Source organism: Pongo abelii, chromosome 13, assembly GCF_028885655.2.
Source record: "Pongo abelii isolate AG06213 chromosome 13, NHGRI_mPonAbe1-v2.0_pri, whole genome shotgun sequence".
In the NCBI taxonomy this organism is placed as follows: Eukaryota; Metazoa; Chordata; class Mammalia; order Primates; family Hominidae; genus Pongo; species Pongo abelii.
The window spans coordinates 71,413,908-71,438,919 of NC_071998.2; positions in this window are offsets into that span (position 1 = coordinate 71,413,908).

Consider the following 25,012-nt stretch of genomic DNA (forward strand, 5'->3'; position numbering starts at 1 on the left):
ACAAAAATTAGGTGGGTGTGGTGGTGCATGCCTGTGGTCCCAGTTACTTGGGAGGCTCAGGTGGGAGGATCACCTGAGCCTGGAAGGTCGAGGCTGCAGTGAGTTATGATCTCACCACTGCACTCCAGCCTGTGCAACAGAGCAAGACTTTGTCTAAAAAAAGAAAGAAAAACAAACAAATATCACCTTTCATTCTGCGTCTGCTGGCTTTTCCTTTCTATATGGTCTTTGAATAAAAGAGTACCTCAAACATTAGAACTAATCTTGCTTTACTTCTACTTTATACTTTTCCCCTAGGCAATGCTTATCTGCTTACAAACTTATTTCTTGCCCACATCTTTCATTTGAATTTTAGAATAACATATGCAAGTGCCTACACTTCACACTGAACATCATCATCATCTTCCTGCTCTTCTTCCTTTTATTGTTTAGAATCTCAAAGGAGAGCACAACTGCATATAGTTAGAACAACTAGGAACACAGCATCAACTGTGACTTCTCACTCTTCTTATCTCTCATATGCAATAAAGTACCAGCTTTCTTTTCTCTTCAACGAATTATTTCTTGAATAAAACCATTTTTCCTTTTTAAAAATATTTTTAATTCATACATAATAACAATACATATTTATGGGATACATGTGATATTTTGATACATGCATACAATGTATAGTGATCAGATCAGGGTAATTGAGATATCTATCACTTCAAACATTGATCATATCTTTGTTTGGGGGAACATTCAAATTCTTCTTTTTTGTTTTTTGTCTTTTGAGACAGAGTCTCACTCTTGTTGCCCAGGCTGGAGTGCAGTGGCATGATCTCGGCTCACTACAACCTCCACCTCCTGGGTTAAAGCGATTCTCCTGCCTCAGCCAGCCAAGTAGCTGGGATTACAGGTGCCAACCACCATGCCCAGCTAATTTTTGTATTTTTAGTAGAGATGGGGTTTCACCATGTTGGCTAGGCTGGTCTTGAACTCCTGACCTCAGGAGATCTGCCTGCCTCAGCCTCTCAAAATGCTGGGATTACAGGTGTGAGCCACCACACCTGGCCCAAATTCCTCTCTTTTAGCTATCTTGAAATATACAGTAAGCTGTTCACTATAGTCATCTACTGTGCTATAGAACAATAAAATGTATTCCTCCTAATTGTAATTTTGTACCCATTAATCAACCTCTCCATATCCACTTTCCTTCTCTACACTTGCCAGTCTCTAGTAACACAATTCTACTCTCTACTTCTGTAAGATCAACCTTTCTAGCCCCTACACATGACTGAGAAGATGTAGATTCCACGTTTCTTGATTTCCATTTTTACCACCCCAGTTCAGACCATTAGAAAGGTTGTCTGGGACCATGGCCAGTATTTTCTAATGGCTTCCCTGCATAGAATCTTGCCTTGAGTCAATCCAGAATAATGTTTTAAAGAATTCTTTCATTTTCTTGTTTAAAATCCTTTGGAGGCATCTATTCTCTGAGGACAAAGAAAAAACTCCCTAACATCTCCTTAAAGCTTTGCCTGATCTGGATACAGTCCTCTATTCCACTCATCCACCCCAACTCTTATTTAAGTCATAAATGTCCTATCAATTTAATAAGCACACTATATTATTTAAGGAAGAGATAAGTCTTTGACACATTGGCTATTCCCTCAGTCTGGGGTATTTGCTGTGAAAGTTGTCAGAATTAAAATGGAGTCACTGATGTTAGGAAAACCCTGATAAATTGAACCAGGGAAGGCCTTGAAGAAAGGGTTCTCATGCTTGGGGCCTGGCAACCAAATCTATCCTGAAAGATGGCAAAAATCACAACCTCATACAACGGCCATACAACCTGAAACAAAAAAATGCTTCTGTGAGAACATCTGCCCAGCAACTGCCTATCCAACCTGGAACTGGAGGCCACCCTTATTATTAATCCTTGTAGCCAGGGATAATTGTTTCAAAACAATTATGTAAAATCCCCCTTATTTTTTTCCTTTAAAAACCTTTGTCTTCCTTCACCTCCCTGAATATACATATAGTTAACTATTGCACGTATATTCCCATTGCAACACTCTATTCCCAATAAACATCTTTTCTTTTAGAGAGACTCTCTCTGCTTGTTATTTAGGCTGATGATGACCTCACTCTTCTGCTTCATCTAATTTATCATCAGAGCCTTATCACAATCACAATTAAATGATTAATTGTGTCATAAGTTGGGAGAGCTTTTTAAAATTATTTTTAAAATACTGGCCTCCTATATTCATCAGGGTTCTCTCAAGGGACAGAACTAATAGGATATATATATGGGAGTTTATTAAGTATTAACTCACACAATCACAAGGTCTCACAATAGGCCATCTGCAAGCTAGGGAGCAAGGAGAGCCAGTCCAAGTCCCAAAACTGAAGAACTTGGAGTCTGATGTTCAAGGGCAGGAAGCACCCAACATGGGAGAAAGATGTAGGCTGGGAGGCTAGGCCAGTCTAGTCTTTTCATGTTTTCTGCCTGCTTTATATTCTAGCCACACCGGCAGCTGATTAGATGGTGCCCACCCAGATTAAGGGTGAGTCTGCCTTTCCCAGCCCACTGACTCAAATGTTAATCTCCTTTGGCAACACCCTCACAGACACACCCAGGATCAATACTTTGCATCCTTCAATGCAATCAACTTGACACTTAGTATTAACCACCACACCTCCCAAACTAAGATGTGTTCTTATGAAGGCTAGAAAGCTAGGGCTTTGTCAGTCTTAATCACTGATCTCTTAATTACTAGCACTGTCTCTGATGCATAATATACAGTAAATAAATACTTGTTGAATAAAGAAAGGAATTAACCAATCAGTTAATGAATCAAAATTCACAAGGAAATTTCATTTTGTACTTTTGCTTCCTAGGGCTTCAGGGACTTTCACGTCTGGGCCGAAGCAAAATCTTCTGCTAAGGCATACACGCTCATCTTTGAAAGCAACTATTAAATATAGTAACTGCATTTTTAGTTTTGTCCAACACAATTTTACACAACTAGCATTTATAAAGCATCTTTTAATAAGCAGCAATTAATTCAATCATCATATATTTTACTGAATGACAATTGTGAATACTGTGCTAAAAGCCATATACCCCTTTAAAGCTCTGAATGGCTATTAGAGATGATTAATCCCCTCTAGTGCCCACTGGCATGTTATCTGCTACATAGAAGTTGCTAATACATATTTTATTTTTCTATTATTTTTAGAAGTAATGAAGTAACATTGGGGAATACTGGTAGGTAAGATTATGTAGATTATAAAGGGCTTTGTGCTCAAGCCATTCTTGACTCATACCATAAAAAGGAACCTCCGCTCCATCATTCAGTTGACATAATATCTCCACATTTTAATGCAGTGAAATTGTATTGATGGAAAATTTACTATAAGGTAATTGACAATGGATTTTTTTAAAGTGGCTTAAACGGAGTCCCTTGCAGAAGACTGCTGTGTAAAATTCAACAGATTTACCTTGGAATGTGTTATAGTCATTTATAAATGTGGAGTCTTTGATAAAGAAATTTCATCAACAAGGAAATCTCACAAACAGAATATTTTAATTCTCAATAGTATATCTTAGTTTGGTTGATACAATTATTATTGAATGTTATTTGCTCCTGTATTTATACATAACTTAAGATTTGCTAGCATTCCTTAAGTTCAAATCTTCCCCTCCTTACTGATTTGACTATCTGCTTATTCTGTTGGCTATTGAGACAGATGCGTATACTCCTATAATTATGGATTTATCTATTTCTTCTCTTATTTCTGTCAGATTTTGCTTTGTATATTTTGAGGCTATCCCATCAGATGCATATAAACTTAAGCTTACTGTTTCTTCCTGGTAAACTCATTCAGTATTATAAAATTCCAGTTTTTATCTCTATATTTTTTCATTAAATTACTTTGACTTATATTATTGTAACTTCACTGACTCTTCTTGATATTATATATGGTATTTCTTTTTAATATCCTCTTGCTTTTAAATTTTATTCATCCTTGTATTTAAGGTGAGTTTCTTGTAGGCAGCATATATTTGGGTTTTATTGTTTAATCCAATCTAACAATGTATTTTTAAAATTGTATCATTTAATACACTTACATTTATCACAATTACTAATATATATGAACTTATGTCTACTGTTATGCTATTTGAGTTTTCCACCCCATCTGCTTATTTTCGTTTTTCTTATTGGTTTTCAAGTTTCTCTGTTTTTCCTCTTTTTTGGAGTGATCAATCTTTGTATTTAATTTTCAATTAGCTTTTACTTATACACTTCTTGATTCATATTTTATTGCTTACCTTAACAATTAGAATTTACATTCCAGATTTATTAGTGTGTATATTAAATTTAAACTTTTTATACTTTCTAGACAATGCAAGAATCTAGGACCCTTTAACTTCATTTATCTCCCTTCCTTTTTCTGTACTATTCTTATCACATCTTACAATTCTACATATATTTTAAAGCTCAAAATGTTTTATTACTGTTTTAAGAAGTTAATATTTACTTAGAAGGTTTCCCTACAAATGTATCCTCTTTGTTGCTCTTCAGTCATTCCTACATTGCATCAATTCAATCTGAGATGATATTTCAACATTTTCTTAGGAAAATACTTAAACATCACACTGCAAAAGAATTTTACAATGAACAATCATACACTGCCCACTAGATTCTACAATTAATATTTTACTAACTTCATCTCATCACGTTTATGTAACTTGCCTCCTGTACCTATTATTCCATTCATTCTATTTTTTTGAAGTATATCTAAGGAATTTACAGACCTCACTACATTGCTTGCTAAATGCTTCAGGATAAACACCATTAGCTATACTTCAGTATTTCTTCACAGCTATTTTATTTTGAGGTAAAATTTACTTACAAAGAAATGTACAAATCTTAACAATCCCATTCAATGAGGTTTGCTGGGTATGTAGTGGTATCTCATTGTGATTTAAACTTGCATTTCTCTGATACTGAATAGTTTTTCATGTGCTAATTTGTATATCTCCTGTTGTAAAGTATCTGTTCAAATGTTTTGCACACTTTTAAGTTTCATCATTTTACTATTGAATTGTATAGGTTCTTCTTATACCCTGCATACCAGTCCTTTGTCAGATATATATGTTGAAAACATTTTATTGTTTTTGTATATTTCTAATTTATTTTCTTAACATCTTTTGAAAAGATTTTTTTTAAATTTTGATGAAGCCTAAATTATCATTTTTTTCTTCTACTGTTGTTGCTTTCTCTATTCTGTCTAAGAAAACTTTTGTTTATCCCTAAGTTTTAAAGATATTCTCCTATGTTTTCTTTTAAAGGTTTCATATTTTATGTTTAGATCCAAAACATCTCAAATTAATTTTTGGTGTAATAGGAGGTAGCATTCTAGTTTATTTTTTTCCATATGAATATCCAGTTATTCCAATATTATACACATAAAAGATATCCATTTCTGCATTTAATTGCTGTGAATCTTTGATTGAAAATCAAATGTTAGCCTATTTCTGGACTCTCTATTCTGCTCTGTTGATCTATTTGTTAATCCTTATTCAAGTTAAGACTGTCTTCATTATCACAGACTTATAGTAAGTATTGAAGTCAGATAGTGTGATTCCTTCAATTTTATTTTCATTTTTTAAAGATTGCTTTTGGTATTCTAGAATCCATACCAAATTTTAGAGCCACCTTGTCGATACTAAAAGTAAAAAGCCTAGTGGCATTATAATTAAGATGGTATTTGTTTTGTTTTTTTTTTTTGCCCTCACTGAGTGTCTAGAATCAATTATTCTTAAAATTGTCCGCTCATACCGAACTTCAGATTCCTCATGTTCACCATCAGTCCAATTTCTGAAATCCAACTTGGATGCACCAACATTTATCAAAAGTTCCGCAAGTATCCTCTGGCCTTAAAAGGCAATTTAACAAATATCTTCTGGTTATTGATTGACACCTTTGAGGTCTCATCCCCACTGATCATCATCCCCATCCAATTGTGTGATGGGATTGGTAAATAATATCTTTATTCAAATTGTATTAATTTATCCATGTGTAATTCCATAAGTAAAATCTTCTTCAAATTAATACATCAGTAAACAGAATGTAAAATTGTTCGCGGGTGCAGCAAAGACATTCCCTCTTCAAATCTCTTTATCATATACAAATTTATATAGACATTCAACGTTTTCACTACCTTTAGTCATTTACCAGCCTGAGATCTATTCTCATATTATTTCTCAGCTGCTGACATGAAAATATTTTACGTGAAAAACAGAAATGTCAAAGACCCTATTCACCCATCCAGAAAACATTCATGTAATGATTAAAAAGAAATAGCCTCCCCATCAACTACTTCCTTGAATGCCCACCATTAAGCCAAGTATTCAGATTATTTCCAGTTATCAGACCATTACATATTTTTTTCCCTATTCTTTGGTGTGATGGAAGACATTTCAGAAATCTGACTTAATTTAGTTGGGCTCATCTTTACTTTTCAAGGCAGTTGTGTCACTATCAAACATATTGTCTTACACCACTTTTCTACATTTCACAATTCTCCCCTTTTCCAATTCCTAACAAATTAATAAATGCCAACCCCTTTTGACTTGTATCCCTGGATTTAGAGACCCAGTTGAGTTCTGATCCTGCCAGTTTTACATAAGAAATGACTGCAAATATGATTACTCATGATCTGAACCAAAAACTTTTATAAAATGCTTACAGCAAACCCTGAAAACTCATCTTCTCTGGAACTTCCAGGTGAAGTCAAAGCCTACATTCTAGCATAGCAAATTTTTTTATTTTAAATTGGCTTTATTTTTAGAGTAGTTTTAGGTTCATAACAAAACAGAGCAGAAGGTGCAGAGTTTCTATATATTCTCTATCTCCCATCCTTCTCTACACACATAGAGCTTGATTCCCCACTATCAATATTCTGCACCAGGGTGGTACACTTGTTATCATCACTGAACCCACATTGATACATCATTATCACCTAAAGTTCATCATTTACATTAGGGGTCATGCCTGTGTTGTACCTTTTATAGGTTTTGACACATATACAATGACATGTATCCAACATTATGGTGTCATACAGAATAGGTTTCACTGCCGTACAAATCCTCTGTGCTCCATCTATTCACCCTTCCCTCTCCCCTTACCCCTGGCAACAACTGATCTTTTTACTGTCTCCATAGTTTTACCTTTTCAGAATGCCATATGGTTGGAATCATAAAGTATGTAGACTTCAAATTGGTTTATTTCTCTTAGTAATATGCATTTAAAGTTCCTCCATGTCTTTTCATGACTTGATAGCTTATTTCCTTTTAGTGTTGAATAATATTCCATTCTATAGATGTACCACAGTTTTTCCAGTCACCTACTAGAGGGCATTATGGTTGTTTCCAAGTTTTGGCAATTATGAATAAAGCCGCTATAAAAATCTATATACAGATTTCTGTGTGAACATAAGTTTTCAAAACATTTGAGTAAACACTAAGGAGGAAAATTGCCTAATCATATGATAAGAATATGGTTAGTTTTGTAAGAAATTACCATAATGTCTAAAGTGGCTGTACCGTTTTTTATTCCCAGCAGCAATGAGTAAGACTTTCTGTTGCTCCTTATTCTTTCCAGTATTTTATGCTGGCACTGCTCTGGATTCTGGCCATTCCAATAAATGTGTAGTGGTATCTCACTGTTGCTTTAGTTTGTTTTTCCTTAATGATGTGGAACATATTTTTATACAGTTATTTCACATCTGTTTATCTTCTTAGGTGAGGTGTCTGCTCAGATCTTTTGCCTATTTTTAAATCACATTGTGCCCTTATAGCTGAATTTTAAGGGTTATTTATATATTTTGGATAACAGTTCTTTGTTTATGAGATATGTCTTTTACAAATATTTTCTTCCAGTCTGTTCTTGTCTTCTCATTCTCTTGACAGTGTCTTTTGCAGAGCAGAAGTTTTTAATTTTAATAAAGTTTCATGTATCAATAATTTTTTCATAAGTCTTTTGTTTTGTATTATTTCAGAAGTCATTGCAAAATCCAAGGTCATCTAGATTTTCTCCTATGTCATCTTTTAGGAGTTTTATAGTTTTGCATTGTGCATTTAGCTCTACAAATCCATGTTGAGGTAACTTTTGTGAAGGGTTTAAGGTCTTTGTCTAAATTTACATTTTGTCATATGTATGTCCAGTTGTTTCAGCACTATTTGTTGAAAAGACTATCTTTGCTCCATTGTATTGCCTTTGTTCTTTTGTAAAAGATCCGTTGACTATTTTTATGTGAGTTAATTTCTGGGCTCTCTATTCTAGTATATTGATCAATTCAACTATTATTCTACCAATACCACACTGTCTTAATTACTGTAGCTTTATAGTAAGTCTTGAGGCCAGGTATTATTGAGATCAGCACATCAGAAAAAGGCAAATAGAATTACAATAAAATTCATTATATGTTATTAAATAATGGCCAATCTTCATAGATACTACTTCATAGATACTATAAACAATACCTTATTGACAATAAGAATATAACCGATATCTTATTGACGATAAGAATATAACCGATATCTTATTGACGATAAGAATATAACCGATATCTTATTGACGATAAGAATATAACCGATATCTTATTGACGATAAGAATATAACCGATATCTTATTGACGATAAGAATATAACCGATATCTTATTGACGATAAGAATATAACCGATATCTTATTGACGATAAGAATATAACCGATATCTTATTGACGATAAGAATATAACCGATATCTTATTGACGATAAGAATATAACCGATATCTTATTGACGATAAGAATATAATCGATATCATATTGACGATAAGAATATAATCGATATCATATTGACGATAAGAATATAATCGATATCATATTGATGATAAGAATATAATCGATATCATATTGATGATAAGAATATAATCGATATCATATTGATGATAAGAATATAATCAATATATTGATGATAAGAATGTAATCAATATCTTATTGATGATAAGAATATAATCAATATCTTATTGATAAGAATATAATCAATATCTTATTGATTATAAGAATATAATCAGTATCTTATTGATTATAAGAATATAATCAATATGTGGCAAAACATAAAACGTTCCGTCAGTAACACACACACACACAAAGGTATGCAGACTATTTTTAGATGTCACTTTACATTACAACTTAACAAAATATGATCTTGTTCTCTGAATCAGAAAAAAAATATTTTCAATATGAAATTATATTGAATTATATTGAAATTATGCACTTACATCATCAGCTTTTTAGCAAAAAAAAGCTAAACACATTTAGGTTGGTAGTAGAGAAGCTTTATGTTTCATATTCTTCAGAGTTTCCTAAGCCAGATAAATGAGATATTTTTGACTGTATACTGAGACTAACAGATCACTATAGTTATAGACAGAATTGCTGCTGAGCTTAGAAATTCAAATCTCTTTAGGCCCATCCAATTCTCCCTCCCTCTCTTACCTGTTGTTTCTACCAAATCTGGCAAACTCACTACAAATATAAGCTCCAATGGAGGCAACCGGGGCAATCAAAATAAAAGAGTATAATATCACTGAGTATGCATAGCTCTCAAGATAGCTTTAGAGATTATACAAAACATTCAGCTTCTGGGTGTTGTTTGTTGGAAAACATCAGAGCAGGAGGAGCAATGTTTGTTCTAACACAGTCATTGTAGAGGCTCAAGTACAAAAGATTACGTCCTTGGCAGCCAGAATGGTGCAAGAACTACAAAAGGCTAGGTTCTTTTACCTTTTGAAATGATTTAGACATTTTAATTATGAATGAAAGGGATCTTTATTCTTGAGACAGGAGTAATGGATCAAATGATCCAGACATTTCAATATTTGATTCTTATTTAAGAGACATGCTCCTCAGATGACACCACAGAAAAGGATGGAGTCTTTTCCAACAGGGTCAATTCTAGCCTTTACAAAGTATAAATTTTAATTTTCACCTAGTCTTTGAATTGGCAAGACTTTGGCTATGTTTGAGGATGAGCATTACAACAAATTAAATTGTTCTGCAAAAGAAAACTGTTTTTTTTTTTTTTTTGAGACGGAGTCTCACTCTGTCACCAGGCTAGAGTGCAATGGCACGATCTCGGCTCACTGAAAGCTCTGCCTTCTAGGTTCACACCATTCTCCTGCCTCAGCCTTCCGAGTAGCTGGGACTACAGGCACCTGCCACCATGCTTGGCTACTTTTTTTGTATTTTTAGTAGAGACGGGGTTTCACCATGTCAGCCAGGATGGTCTCAATCTCCTGACCTCCTGATCCGCCTGCCTTGGCCTCCCACAGTGCCGGGAGAAAAAAAAAAATTCTTAATTGAAGAGAGGGATGAAGAAGATAAAGCAAATGTTTGCAGATGGAAAATTGTTGACTAACACAGAAGAGTGTTGAATTTCAAGTTGATTGTGTTTCTGAAATTTAGTAAACTCCTTCCCATCACCCACAGGCACTAAATCAAACGTGTCAAACACACACAGGTACATGTGAGGATTTTTTTGAAAGAGAGAGGAATCAGAAATTTTAAAAAGAGGCCCATATCCACGTATGGTTCAATTCCAGCTGGAGATAAAGGAACAACCACAAAACAAGGCAAAAATCCAGCCAATGCAGGAAATTGGTCATAATTATAGCCAAGAGGAATTAACATCTCATCTTGGCTTTTATCTGTCTTCACTCCCTAACCCTGGATACAGTATAGGAATCGTGGTTGAAAGAGGGGACGCTGAATTTTCAACAAGGCGTATGTATGATTTGGATCTGTGGCCCCACCAAATCTCATGTTAGATTGTGATCTCAATATTGGAGGTGGGGCCTGGTGGAAGGTGATTGGATCTTAGGGTTTAATGTCTCATTAATGGTTTAGCACCATTCCCTTGGTGCTGTCCTTGTGATAGTGAGTTCTTGTGAGATCCAATTGTTTAAAAATGTTGGCACCTCCTCCCCCTCTTGCTCCTGCTTTTGCTATGTTTGTACAGCCTGCAGAGCTGTAAGCCAATTAAACCTCTTTTATTCACAAATTACCCAGCTATAGTTATTTATTTATAGTGATTCAAGAACTGCCTAACACAGCACAGAATAGAAATTATGCAATATTCATGAAGATCATTAATGGTTCTAAGATCTCAAGCCCACATTGTGTTGATGACTTCTAAGTTACAATTATAAGCCTAAAAGTTATAGGATACAATGGAATGCATAGGACATACCTAGAGTCACTAGAGGAGGTTCTGCCTCCAGGTTGCCCATCACAATTTGATAAATGTTACTGAACACCTACAACGCACAAGATACTGTGCTAGGTGATAAAAGGATTAAAAGAGCAAGTAAGCCAGTTCCTTAACAAAGGTACTTGCAGTACAACAAGGGGCATAAGACAAGTATCAACATGCCGTAAAACATGTAGAATATGGTATGATTTTATGTGTGTGCCTTCATGTATGTGCGCGCACACACACACATACACACACATACTGCTTTTTAAAAAGAGCTTGAAAGTTCAAAGGATGGAAAATCAGTCCCCATAATTTAGGGGACAGGGGGGATTTTTGGGATTGTCTTTATTACCTGATGGCTTTGGCAAAGGGCTTTAGACGCTGGTACATTTTTTAATGTTGAGGTATAATTTGCATGTGATACATGAAATTTACATTTGTACAGATCTTACATGTGCCATTGAGTTAGACAAAATGTAAGCATTCAGGTAATTTAATCTCATTTCAAGACAGAACATTTCTGTCACCCCAGAACATTATCTTGTATCTCTTCCCAGTCAATTCTTACCACACATACTTTTGTCCCAAACAACCACTTTTTTTATTTCTATGGATACAACTTTAACAGACAGGCAGATGTGGAGGACAAAGCATGAGCAAGTGTATAATAGCTCAAGAAAAAGCAGGGGTTATTACAAGGTGTGCATATAGGTGTGTAGTGAGAAAAATCTATCACAGTAAGATGGGGGACATAATGTTGAGAATCCTAAATACTAGCCAGGAGGAGATGTTTGTATTTCATTCAGAAGAAAAGATAAACCATTTAAGCAAAATGTATTTTTGTAAAATTATCCTGATCACATGGGAAGCTATACTGTTTTACAGTATTAAAGGGGACACAAAGGATGTTTGCACACTACCTTAATAAACCTCTGGCAATTTTGAGTAGTCTAAAAATGCCTCTATCACTTAAGCTTTGTATACTTGCACTGAGCCCAAATCTGTATTAATTTGGCTGTTATTTAAATGCATTTTTCTCTTTCTTATCATTTTCCATTTCCATTTCATCAATGTGCATTTGCAAAAGAAAGGTTTCATAGTAAAGAATATTTATCTGTTATAGGCCAAATTCAGGAAAAAAAAAAAAAACCACATAGTGAAAATTTTCCAAGATTGGTGTAACTTTTGTGTGAGCCCTTTGCCCTACTTCTTTCTTACTAAAATACACACATGAATTTGGAGGTGGAGTAACATAGGAAAAAGTGAAAGGACTTAAAATTTGGGGTCCCTGTACATTTTTTGAGCACCACTTCCACCTTGGGCTGTCCTCCCAGAATTCTTGCAATGTGAAATCAATCACCTCATGTGTTGGTGCTGCTTAAGGTTTTCTGTGTCTTGCAGTGGAATGAATTTCTAAGTAATATGTCATGCATCCAGTGCTCCTTCCTCTTAGGTTTTTATACAAGAAGGTTGGGACTGAGAGCTGAGGACAGAAGTCTGGAAACGTGATCAGTAAAACAACTGGGAATCAAAAATTCCTTCTCCCTTCTTGTTAGGTATATCATATAATTATCTTGGTGGTTGTTTTCTTGTTGGTATATACCATCCCTCTTTTCCTACAGCCCTTAATTATCCTCTGCTTCTGCCATTAGTACTTTGATAATGCCTAATCAAAGAATATGCCTCACACCATGGAGAAGTCCATGTAAAAGCACCATTTCCTGAAAACCATCGATTCATTGCCCCAATTAACAGACATCTCACATCACTTTCTACAAGATTATCAGTCTAGCCACTCAGGCTGCTCTCCACTTAGGGTAGAGGAAACTATTATTATGTTTTTCTTTTAACATTCAGGGCCTCACACTTGTCTCAAATTTCATTCCAATAGACCTTAAACTTGGTCTTACTAATCTTTAAACAATAAAGACTGTAGGCACCCCAAGCATGTACACAAACAAACACAAACTCATACACATACAAATGTGTACATACATCTATTTCAAGAATAATCTATAGATTTTAATGGCCATTCTGTATGATTTTTGTAGGCTTATACAACTTTGATTACTAGATACTTCAATGTGGATATTATGATCCTACTTCTTAAAAATAATTTCAGCTGTTTTCTGCCAAACATCATATGTTCTCACTCATAAATGGGAGCTAAGCTATGAGGATGCAAAGGCATAAGAATGATACAGCGGACTTTGGGGACTCAGGGGAAAGGGTGGGAGGGGGTGAGGAATAAAATACTACACGTTGGGTACACTGTGCACTGCTTGGGTGATGGGTGCACCAAAATCTCAGAAATCACCACTAAAGAACTTATTAATGTAACCAGGCAGGATGTGGTAGCTCATGCCTGGAGGCTGAGGCAGATGGATTACTTGAGGTCAGGAGTTTGAGACCAGCCTGGTCAATATGGTGAAACTCTGTCTCTACCAAAAAAATACAAAAATTAGCTGGGTGTGGTAGTGTATGCTTGTAATCCCAGCTACTAAGGAGGCTGAGGCAGGAAAATTGCTTGAACCCAGGAGGCAGAGATTGTAGTGAGCTGAGATTGCACCACTGTATACCTGCCCGGGCAATAGAGTGAGTGAGACTTTGTCTCAGAAAAAAAAAAAAAAAAAAAAAAAGATCTTATTCATGTAACCAAACACGACCTGTTCTCCAAAAACCTATTGAAATACAAAAAGAGTTTAAAAAAATGTTTTTCAGCTGTTTTCTTACACAAGTAAACTTTATAATAATCACTTTATCAAGTACAAAAATAAAATGTAATTCAAATGAAGTTGTAAGCACTTTAAACCTATCAAACAATTAGGAAAGATAGACATTATTATAGTGTAGGCTGCTTTCTTCTTGTGTCCTCAAATGGCAGAAAGAGGGATAGAGTGGACAAAAGCAGATGTATTTCTTTTTATAATATCTTGAATAAGTTGTATAGATTTTTAAAAACTAAACTATTTTGAGATAATTGCTGCTTCACTTGAAGTTGAATACCAAAAGATCCATATACCTTTTACTCAGTTTCCCCAATGGTAACATCTTGAGAAATTATAGCACAATATCACAATAGGATATTGACATCGATACGTTGAAAACACAGCACATTCTCCATCACCCCAGGATGGATCTCTGAGGATTCAGTGAAGTTGTTCTTTGTATCAATACTTAGGGTTTTTTTTTTAATGCTCAGAAATTTTTTATGGTATAGATGTACCACAGTTTATTTAACCATTCACCTATTGAAAGACATCCTGGTTATTTCCAGATTGGGGCTATTATGTAAAAAACTGCTATAATTATCTGTATTATAGTCAGTTTGAACTGCCCTAACAAAATACAATAGACTGGGTGGCTTATACAACAAAAATTTACTTCCTCACAGGTCTGGAGGGTGGATGACCAAGATTAGGGTGAGTTCTGGTCGGGCTCTCTTCCTGGCTTGCAGATGACTGCTTTCTTGTTGTGTCCTCAAATGGCAGAAAAAGAGAGACAGAGAGATAGAAAGAGACAGAAAGGTAGATTGTCCTCCTCTTATAAGGCCACAGTCCTATATTAGAGGCCCACCCTTATGGCCTCATTTAAGCTTAATTGCCTCCTAAAGACCTTCTCTCCAGATACAGTCGCTTTGGAGGTTAGGACTTCAACATATGAAGTTTAGGGTGACACAACTCAATGTATGTAACTTTTCTTTTCTCTGAGTCCCCAAAGTCCGCTGTATCATTCTTATGCCGCTGGGCAGCACGCTGGTTGTATGTTTAGTTTCTTAAGAAATTGCCAAGCTATTTTCCAGAGTGACTGTACCATTTTACTTCCCCACATCTAAGCAATCTAGTTTCTTAGCATCTTTGCTGATGTTGGTGTTGTCATTATTTTTTAAGCCATTCTGATAGATTTGTCACGATATTGTGGTTTTAAATTGCACTTTCTTAATGGTTAATGAAGCTGATCATCTTTTCATGTGCTTTTTTTTTGCCATGCATGTATTATCTTCAGCAAATGTCTCTTCATGTCTTTTGCCCATTTTTTTTTCTGGGTTGTTTGTGTTTTAAGAGTTCTTTATATATTCTAGATAACGATTATTTTGTTGGATATGTGGCTTGCAAATGTTGCCTTCCAGTCTCTCACTTGTCTTTTCTTCTAAACAAGTTCATTCCCAGATCAAAATTCTTAATTTTGATGAAGTCCAATTTTTAATTGGTTTTCTTTCCTACATGGTACTTTTTAGTGTCAAGTCTAACAATTCTTTCCCCAGACCAAGATCCCCAAAACAGTCTTCCATGCTTTTCTAAAATTTTCATGCTTTTATATTTTAAATTTAAATCTGTCACACATTTGGAGTTAATTTTCATATAAGGTATGAGACTTATATCAAGGTTCTTATATCTGCCTGTGGATATCCAATTGCTCTAGCACCATTTGGTGAAAAGGGTATGTTTTTGCTATCGAGTTGCTTTTGTACTTTGTGAAAAATTTACTAGACATATTTGTATTCATCTACTACCATGTTCTTTATTCTAATCCATTGATTTGTGTGTCTATTCCTCTGCCAATGACACACATTTTTTAATACTACAGCTATATGTGTTAACTCTTCAAATTGGGTAGATTGATTCTTTCTACTTTATTCTTCTTTTTCAAAATTGTCTTAGCTATTCTAGTTCCTTTACCTTTCCAGTCTCCAATTTAAAAACAGTTTGTCGATATCCACACAATAACTTGGTATTTTCCTGGAGATGGCCTTGAATATATAGATGAAGCTGGGCAGACTTAATATTTTAATAATATTGTGTCTTCTTATACGAAAATGTAAAATATCTCTTTTCTTACTTAGATCTTATTTGATTTCTGTCATCAGTGTTTTTTATTTTTCCTCATATATATTCTGTCATTTTTTATTTTTTTAGATTTATACTTACCTATTTGACTCTTGGATATTCTTGTAAATGGTACCTTTCTAAAAATTTTAAATCCCAATTGTTCCTTGCTGGTATACAAAAACATAGTTGATTTTTATGTATTAAACTTGTATACTAAAACCTTGCTATGCTCATTTATTAGCTCCAGGGGTGTTTTTGATTTTTATTGGTTTGTTTTTTCAATTCTTAGGGATTTTCTACATAGACAATCATGATGGGTGAATAAATGGTACCTAGCCATGGTATAGAATTCCTAAAAAATATTGCTGTGGCTGGGTACAGTGGCTCATGCCTGTGAATCCCAGCACTTTTGGAGGCCAAAGTGGGCAGATCATCTGAGGTCAGGAGTTCAAGACCAGCCTGGCCAGCATGGTGAAATCCCATCTCTACTAAAAATATAAAAATTAGCCAGGTGTGGTGGCACTTGCCTGTAATCTCAGCTACTCAGGAGGCTGAGCAGGAGAATTGCTTGAACCCAGGAAGTGGAGGTTGCAGTGAGCCAAGATCGCACCACTGCACTCCAGCCTGGGCAACAGCATATATATATATATATATATATATATATATATATATATATATATATATATATATATATGTATGTGTATATATATATATGTATGTGTGTATATATATATGTATGTGTACATATATATCTGAATTCTATGTGTTAATATATATTTAAGGATATTTGCATCTATTTTCATGAGGTATATTGATTGGTAGTTTCTTTTTGTACTGTCTCTGATTTTTGGTAGTAATTTTAGCTTTATAAAATAAGTTCGGAAATGTTCTCTCCCATTCCATTTTCTATGAGAGATTGTATAGAATTAGTATTAACTTTTAAAAAAATGTTTGATAGCATTCTCCGGGGAAACCATCTCAGCTTGCATTTCTTTCTAGGGAGTATTAAAATTATAGTCTAATTTTCTTAAGAGTTATAGGCCTATTCAAATTGTCTGTTACATATAGGGCAATTTGTTATAATTTGTGTTTTTTTGAGAAATTAATCCAGTTCATCTAAATTGTGAAATTTATAAATTTAAGTTCATAGAATTTCTCATAGTAGATCCTTATTTTTTTGATATCTGTAGGATCTGTACTGATGATATCTTCTCATTTATTCCTGATTCTGATATTTGTGTCTTCTCTCTTTTATTAGTCTCACCAGAGGATTATCAATGTTATTTTTCAAAGAACCTATTATTTTATTTACTTATTTTCTCTATTGTTTTACTGTTTTTAACATTGTTTATTTCTGCTCTTATCTTTATTATTTCCTTCCTTCTCCTTGCTTTGAGTTTATTTTGCTCTTACTTTTCCAGGTTTTGAAGTGGGAGCTTAGATTATTGATTCAAGACTCTCCCTCTCTTTTGATACATACATTTACTGCTATAAATTTTCTTCTCAGCATTGCTTTAGTTGTGTCCAACAAATTTTGGTATGTTGTACTTTAATTTCCACCCATTCAGTATATTTTTAATTTCCCTTGAGACATTCTCTGTGACTTACAGAGATTATTTAGAAGTGTGGGAGATTCTTTCTAAAGGTTTTGAGATTTTCTTGTTATCTAAATGTTTGGAGATTTTCTTTTTTATTTTTATTTTTTAAATTATTATTATTATTTTTGGAGATGGAGCCTCACTCGCTCACTCAGGCTGGAGTGCAATGGCATGATCATGACTCACTATAGCCTCAACTTCCTGGGCTTAGGTGATCCTCTTACCTCAGCTTCCCGAGTAGCTGGGACTATAGGCACACACCACCACACATGGCTAATTTTCATATTTTTTGTAGAGATGTGGTCTCACCATATTGCACAGGCTGGTCTTGAACTCCTGGGCTCAAGTGGTCTGCCCAACTCGGCCTCCCAAAGTACTAGATTTACACGTGTGAGGCATCATGCCTGGCTGATTTTAAAAAACTTTATTTATTTATTTATTTGAGACTAGGGTCTCACTATGTCACCCAGGGTGAAGTGCATGATCTCAGCTCACTGCAACTTCCACCTCCCAGGCTCAAGCTATCCTCCCATCTCAGCCTCCTGAGTAGCTGGGACTACAGGTGGGTGCCACCACACTTGGCTAATTTTTAAAAAGGTTTTGTAGAAATGAAGTCTCACTATATTGCCCAGTGTGGCAGACTGCCATGGTTACTACTTGAGGCTGACCATCATTACAGCAGTTACTACTGTTACTGCTTGAGACCATCATTATAGCAGTTACTACTGTTACTGCCTGAGACCATCATTACAGCAGTTACTATTGTTACTGCTTGAGACCGTCATTACAGGACTGAACAAAGGGATGAACATAGAAAATGATAACAAAAAACAAAAGAAACTGTTTTAAAGGAAGGGGAACCAGGGAAGAAGAAAAGAGCTCCCTGATTCTAGTGAGCAAAGGCAGACCCTGAGCTTCTACAGTCGTTCGTATTTATTGGGTAATAAGAGCAAGGAGGAGGAGGTAATGACTAGTCAGCTGCTTAACTGATCACAGGTTCATATTATTACTACAGGCTTCACATGTACCTAATCACAAGAAACATTTTTGCCTGGGTTGTGACTGCCCACAGCATTCCTTCTGAGAGGTATACGCAGTTTGTCAGTTTGCCAACATTCTGAGTTTATGAGAACAGTTTGCTGTTTACTTATATAGCCTCCAGTGGTAAACTGAGTTGATCACGACCCCCAGTCTTTCAGCCTCTAACAGCCGAGGCTGGTTTTGAATTTCTGGGCTCTAGCAATCATCCTGCCTCAACCTCCCAAAGTCCTGGGATTATAGGTGTGAGCCACCATGCCTGGCCTGGAGATTTTCTTGTTATCTTTCTGTTACTGAGTCCTAGTTTGATTCCACTGTAGTGACAGAACACACTTTTCATGATTTCACTTCTCTTAAATTTGTTTAGGTTTTATTTTAGGGCCCATGATTTAGAACCATGATATGGTTCATCTTGGTGTACATTCCATGGGCACTTAAAAATATATATATATATGTTTGTATATATATTCTGCTGTTGGCACTAAAGTAGTCTATAAGTATTGAATACATCCTGTTGGGTCATGGTATTGTGGAACTATTCTATATTCTTGCTGCTCTTCTGTCTAGTTGTTCTACAAATTTGGGAAAAGGGTATTGAGGTCTTTCACTATATTCATAGATTTTTCTATTTCTTCTTCTATCGGTTTTTGTTTTATATATTTTATGTCTGTTTCTTGCATTATATATGAGATAACATTTCTGTTATTGGTTTATACCTCACTTTGTTATATCACATATCTGTACACTGAAAAGCACAAAGCATTGCTTAGAGAAATAAAAGAAGCACTAAACAAATGGAGATCTGTACCCAAGTTTATATGTCATAGGTCTTAATATTGTTAAGACGTCAGTTCTTCCTAAAGATAGATTCTACATAATTCCAGTCAAAGTCTCGGCAGAATTTTTTGGTAGAATGTGCAAATATAATTCTAAAATTCATATGAAAATTAAAAAACCTAGTATTGCCAAAATAGCTTTGAAAAAAGAAACAATTTGAAGGACTGATTCCAAGGCTTATTATAAAGCAATGGTTATCAAGATAGTGTCTATTGTTATAAAGGTAGACAAATAAATCAATGGAATGGAATAGCCAAGAAACAGACCTAAATATATTTGGACAACTGATTTTTGATGTAGGTGCAAAAGCAACTCAATGGAGAAAGGATAGTCTTTTCAATAAATAGTTTTAGGATATTTGGATTTCCATATTCAAAAAATGAACTTCAATCCAAATCCCATACCATAAGCAAAAATTCACTCAGAATAAATCAGAGACTAAATTTAAATGTAAACTTAACACTATAAAACTTCTTGAATAAAAGCAAAGCAAATCTTTGTATCCTTCAGTTAGTTAAAGATTTCTCAGATACAATAACAAAGCTTGATCCATAAAATAAAACAATGTCTAAAGACATTGTTAAGAAAATGAGAAGATAAGACGTCTGACTGAGAGAAAATATATGCAAATCAAATACCTGATAAAGAACATGTATTCAGAATTTATAAAGACTGTGAAAACATATAGAAGAAAAGTTTAACTTTTATAGAAGAAAACATGTAACTGAATAAAAATGAGCAAAATGACTGACATGAACATTTTGCCAACAAAAACATGTGGATGCCAACTAAGCACGTGAAAAAGTGGTGAATATCATTAGCCATTAGGAAAATTCAAATTAAAACCACAATGAGATTATCACTATACATATAAGAATAGGTAAAATTAAAAAGAGCAACCATACCATAGGAAGTTTTGGTGAGAACATGAAGGACTAGAATTTTCATACAACTGCTAGAGGAAATTTAAAATGGTGCAACCACTTGGGAAAATAATTTAGCTGTTTCTTTAAAAATTAATCATACACCTCCCATATGATCCAATCATTCCACTTCTAGATATTTATCTTAGAGAAATGAAAGTTGTATCCATGCAAAGATTTGTATATGAATGCTCATAGCCTCTCTATTTTTTTAATAGCCAAAACTGGAAATAATCCAGTGCTCATCAACAAAAGAATGGATAAAGAATCTATATATGTCCATTCTAAGGACATATATAGGAATTCTATTTAGCAATAAAAAGAAATTAACTATTTATACATGTGACAACATAAATAAATATCAAAATAATTGTGCTTAATAAAATAACCCACACAAAACACGTGTACATACTATATAATTCCATTCACATAAGATTTTTCCAAGGAAAACTGATCTATAACGACAGAAAGCAGATTAGTGTTTGCCTTGGGAAAGCTTATAGTCATGAAAAGATAGGAGGAAAGATTTGTAAAGGAGAAGATGAAGATTTTCATTATCTTGATTATGGTGATTATTTTATGGGTACATAATTATATCAAAGTATTGTATGTTTTCAATTATATAGTTTCTTGTATTTAAATTTTGCTCAATAAAATTGTTAAAAATGAAAAAATAAACAGAAAGTAATAACATATTTGGTCATATTGAGAGTTTTTGAAAGCTTAGGACTGAATTGACAAGAACACCAAATATGAGAAATATAAAGCAATGACTAACTGCAGGAAAAGCAATTGATCATTAAATGAAATGTAATTATGGTATACGGTATATGTCCCTGTTGTGAATAATATTTATGTAATTAAAATAAGATATAAAAATTAATATTGATTCATCAAGTCATCAGATAATCACATTAAGAGGATTGAGAAATAGTTTATATGGATGGTGGTATAAATTAGTTAAATTATACTCTTGCAAAGTAAAAGGTTTATATAGTATGTCATAGAGTATATAGTATGGTTATATAATATAAACTTCATAAATCAATAACAGCATAGCTATACTATTTATTAGATGGAAATAAATGTCAGAAAAAATAGCCTAAATGTTTGTAGGTAGCTGCATGTGAGGTGGAAGAATTGAGGTTTGAGAAGGGTGGACAGGAGTCTGCTGATTTTTACTATAAATTTTGAGATATTATTTGAATTTTTCACCTATGTACTTGTATCGCTTTTATAAAAATAAAGCCTAATTATTTACAACCCTAAGAAGTTTGTAGTTCATTATGCAATTTTTTTGACAAACATTATTGAAATTAAAATGTGTATTGCCTAAAGGAAGAAAACGTTCAGAAAAGAGCCATGTTGAATAATTCAAAGCTAAGCATTCTGGGTAACTGAAATTTCACTGTATCATTTTAGTTTTGTTCTTCATAGATTTCAACACTTCAGACTATTCTGAGATTCCTAATTCATTATACAAGGTTTATAGAATATGTGAGATTCTCAAGCACTAGAGAAATACAATTATTCCTATGAATGTGTCTAGTTTCTCAATCATAGGAAGGAGGTGGAATATTTAAAAATTGGTGCATTGGTATAGCAGTATCTATAGATAGATATTTGAGCTCAATCTTTCAGTTTTATCATTGATATCACAGACATAGATTCCTACACTTTTTGTGTTGAACTTGTACTTCATGTCAATAACAAGTTTTCAGCATGTTTGTTTTTTTACAACTATACCAAACCATAAAAAGAGGAGAAAGAACGATGATTATATTACCTGGGGAAGATAATAGGACCAATTCAACTCAACACATAATATGGAATTGAGAAATAGACCTGATGTTTAAAAGTCAATAAAATTTAAGAATATAACATTGTTCTTATTACTGTGCCCCAGCTGCAGTTAGATATTTTCTATAAGAACATTTTGCAGAAAGAACATTTTAACTAGAGATGTAGTAAAGGTGTACAATGCAATTGAGTAAGAATTCTAATAAATCAAGCAACAAATTAGTTCAAATAATGGTGTAACATATGCTCTGTCCAAATTAATGCTCAGTGCTAAAATTTTATTTGTGTATATTTTCTACTTTTTTATTTTTTCCATTGCCCTTGGTGCTTTGATTTGAATCTAGTTTTGTATATGCAAATTTGGTTATAATTTGCCTAGTAGGATGTCTTTTCTAACTCTTCTAGAAGGTCAGTAACATTAATTACTTTGTAAATGAATAATCTAGCAGCACTCAAAGGGTTCTCAAAGTAAATACATTTATCATATTATGAATTTTAGCCTTGAATCTGCATTGACTAACAAGCAGAAAAATATATAATTATGGATTATAACCTCAAATTACCAGCTTTTTACATGGGCCTGGCTGATGACAGAGGCTCAACCAGTTGGCATCAGCCAGCCTCTGTCTGCAAACTATACGTGGGATCAACAGCAAAGGCTCTTCTTACCAGTGCTAATCAAATTGCTGTTAATTTCAGATATCTAATTTTCTAGCAACTGAGATCAACGATGAGTTCCCAGAATGGAACCATCCATTGAGGAGACCAATCAGTATCCTCAAATTCTATGAAATTGTTTGAGTTGTGTATGCTGTCATTTCAGCAAAAAACTCATCCTAAAGACTGATAAACTGGACTCCAGCAAATATTGTTCTGGATATAAGCATGGTAATCCTCGGGATTGTCAATAGCCAGAGCAACATGTAGAAAGCTGGTAATTCATTTTTACTGACAATGTTTTCTTTTTCTCTTTTAGATCATTTAGCCAAGCTATCTGTCACTGCCCATGAGTTTGTATACTCACTAACCATTGGCCACTTCTCTTCCCAGTCTGCCTAAAACTTTGCCCGTATCAGTGATCTTTCCAAATTGCTGTCTTTCAAAGCTATCCCTGTTTTGGGATGATTGGGAACAGCTGTAATTTTTTGGCTTATCTACATACTAAGCCAACTCACCCTTTTCCTTTTCAGTCAGCGGAGAGCCCCTATGGGATCACACAAAGGAGTGATGAAAGGGAGAGGCATAGGTGAAAGAGAGGTGGATAATATGAAGGTCTGAGTCACCACTTTGTACCACTTATTTGTGCTCTCCAGTCCAGTTCATGCCCAATCCTCCACTTCCATCTTTCTATGGATTGTTGCTGGGCTTGCTAGATCTTCTGACTTGATAAGTATGTTAGAATTCAGTTAATGATGGGCAGTTGTGGCCTTATGGTCACTTGATAATCATAGCTAAATCCTTCATCTTTATTGGAGCCCAATATTATTGCAGAAACTATTTTTCAACTGATGTATGATTTTTCACTGACAATGGCAAATTCTTGCACCAAAATCCAAATAGTGTACATAGTGCTTCTTTTATTGGGGTTTGTCTTAACTCCACATGCCATCTTTTCTTCCCACAAATATCATCAATGTTACATTTTCTTGATCATATGACCCAAACAGCAGGGCCTCCTGAACTGCAACCTGGACATTCTTCATAATCCTTTTCCACTCTTGTCCCTACTCAAATTCGGCAGCTTTCCATGCCATTTAATATATCAGAGGTAGTGGTAAATCCAGGAGTTGAATATGTTGCCTTTGGAACACAATGAAACCCACTGGGCATTATATACTTCCTTCTTCATGGAAAGTAATATGAGATGCAATGGTTAGTCTTTTACTTTCAAGAGTATGTCATAGAATGTCTCAGACCAATTGACCCCTAAATAGTTTACTAATGTGGTGAGCCTCTTAAGCTTAATAGAATTAATCTCCCACCTTCTAAGGCATATGTGTCTCAACAATGGCCTCAACCTATTGGCTACTTCTTGATCCCCTGGCCCAATTAACACAGTGACATCAATATAGGCATCAGTATCATGTTGTCTGAGATGCCCAAACATCCCAGATCACTTCAGACTATTATGACAGTAGGTGGGAGAGTTACTATAACCCTGGGGCCTATAGGACCATAAATGTATGTTCTTCTCTTCTAAGTGAACATGAACTGTTTCTGATCTCTTCATGGATAAGATGGAAAAGAAGCATTCATTTGTTCAGTGGCCACATACCGTGTTCCTGAGGCCATGTTAATCTGTTCTAGTAAAAGTATTATATTTTGTTAGTACTGAGTTTATGATAGTCCATTGATTTACAGTAGTCTACTGTTTTCCTTCAGAGTTCATCTAGATTTTAAATGAGCCATACTAGAAAAATGGGAATATGAGGGGTTCCACTACCCCTCTATCCTTTTGTTTTATAGCTTTATGTCCTTAGGATAAAATATTGTATGATTTCCCATTCCTCTGGCTGAGATGAGAGCCTCTTTACATGCTACTAAGCAGGGCTTCTGGCTTTTACGCTCAGTATTTAATTGCTGATTAAACACTCCCTGCTTTTTATAGCTTTTTCCAAAACATTAATCATGCTTAGCACCAGACACCCAATTTCACTCTTCTTATAGTTATTATTATCCCTTCCCCTCCCCCTCACA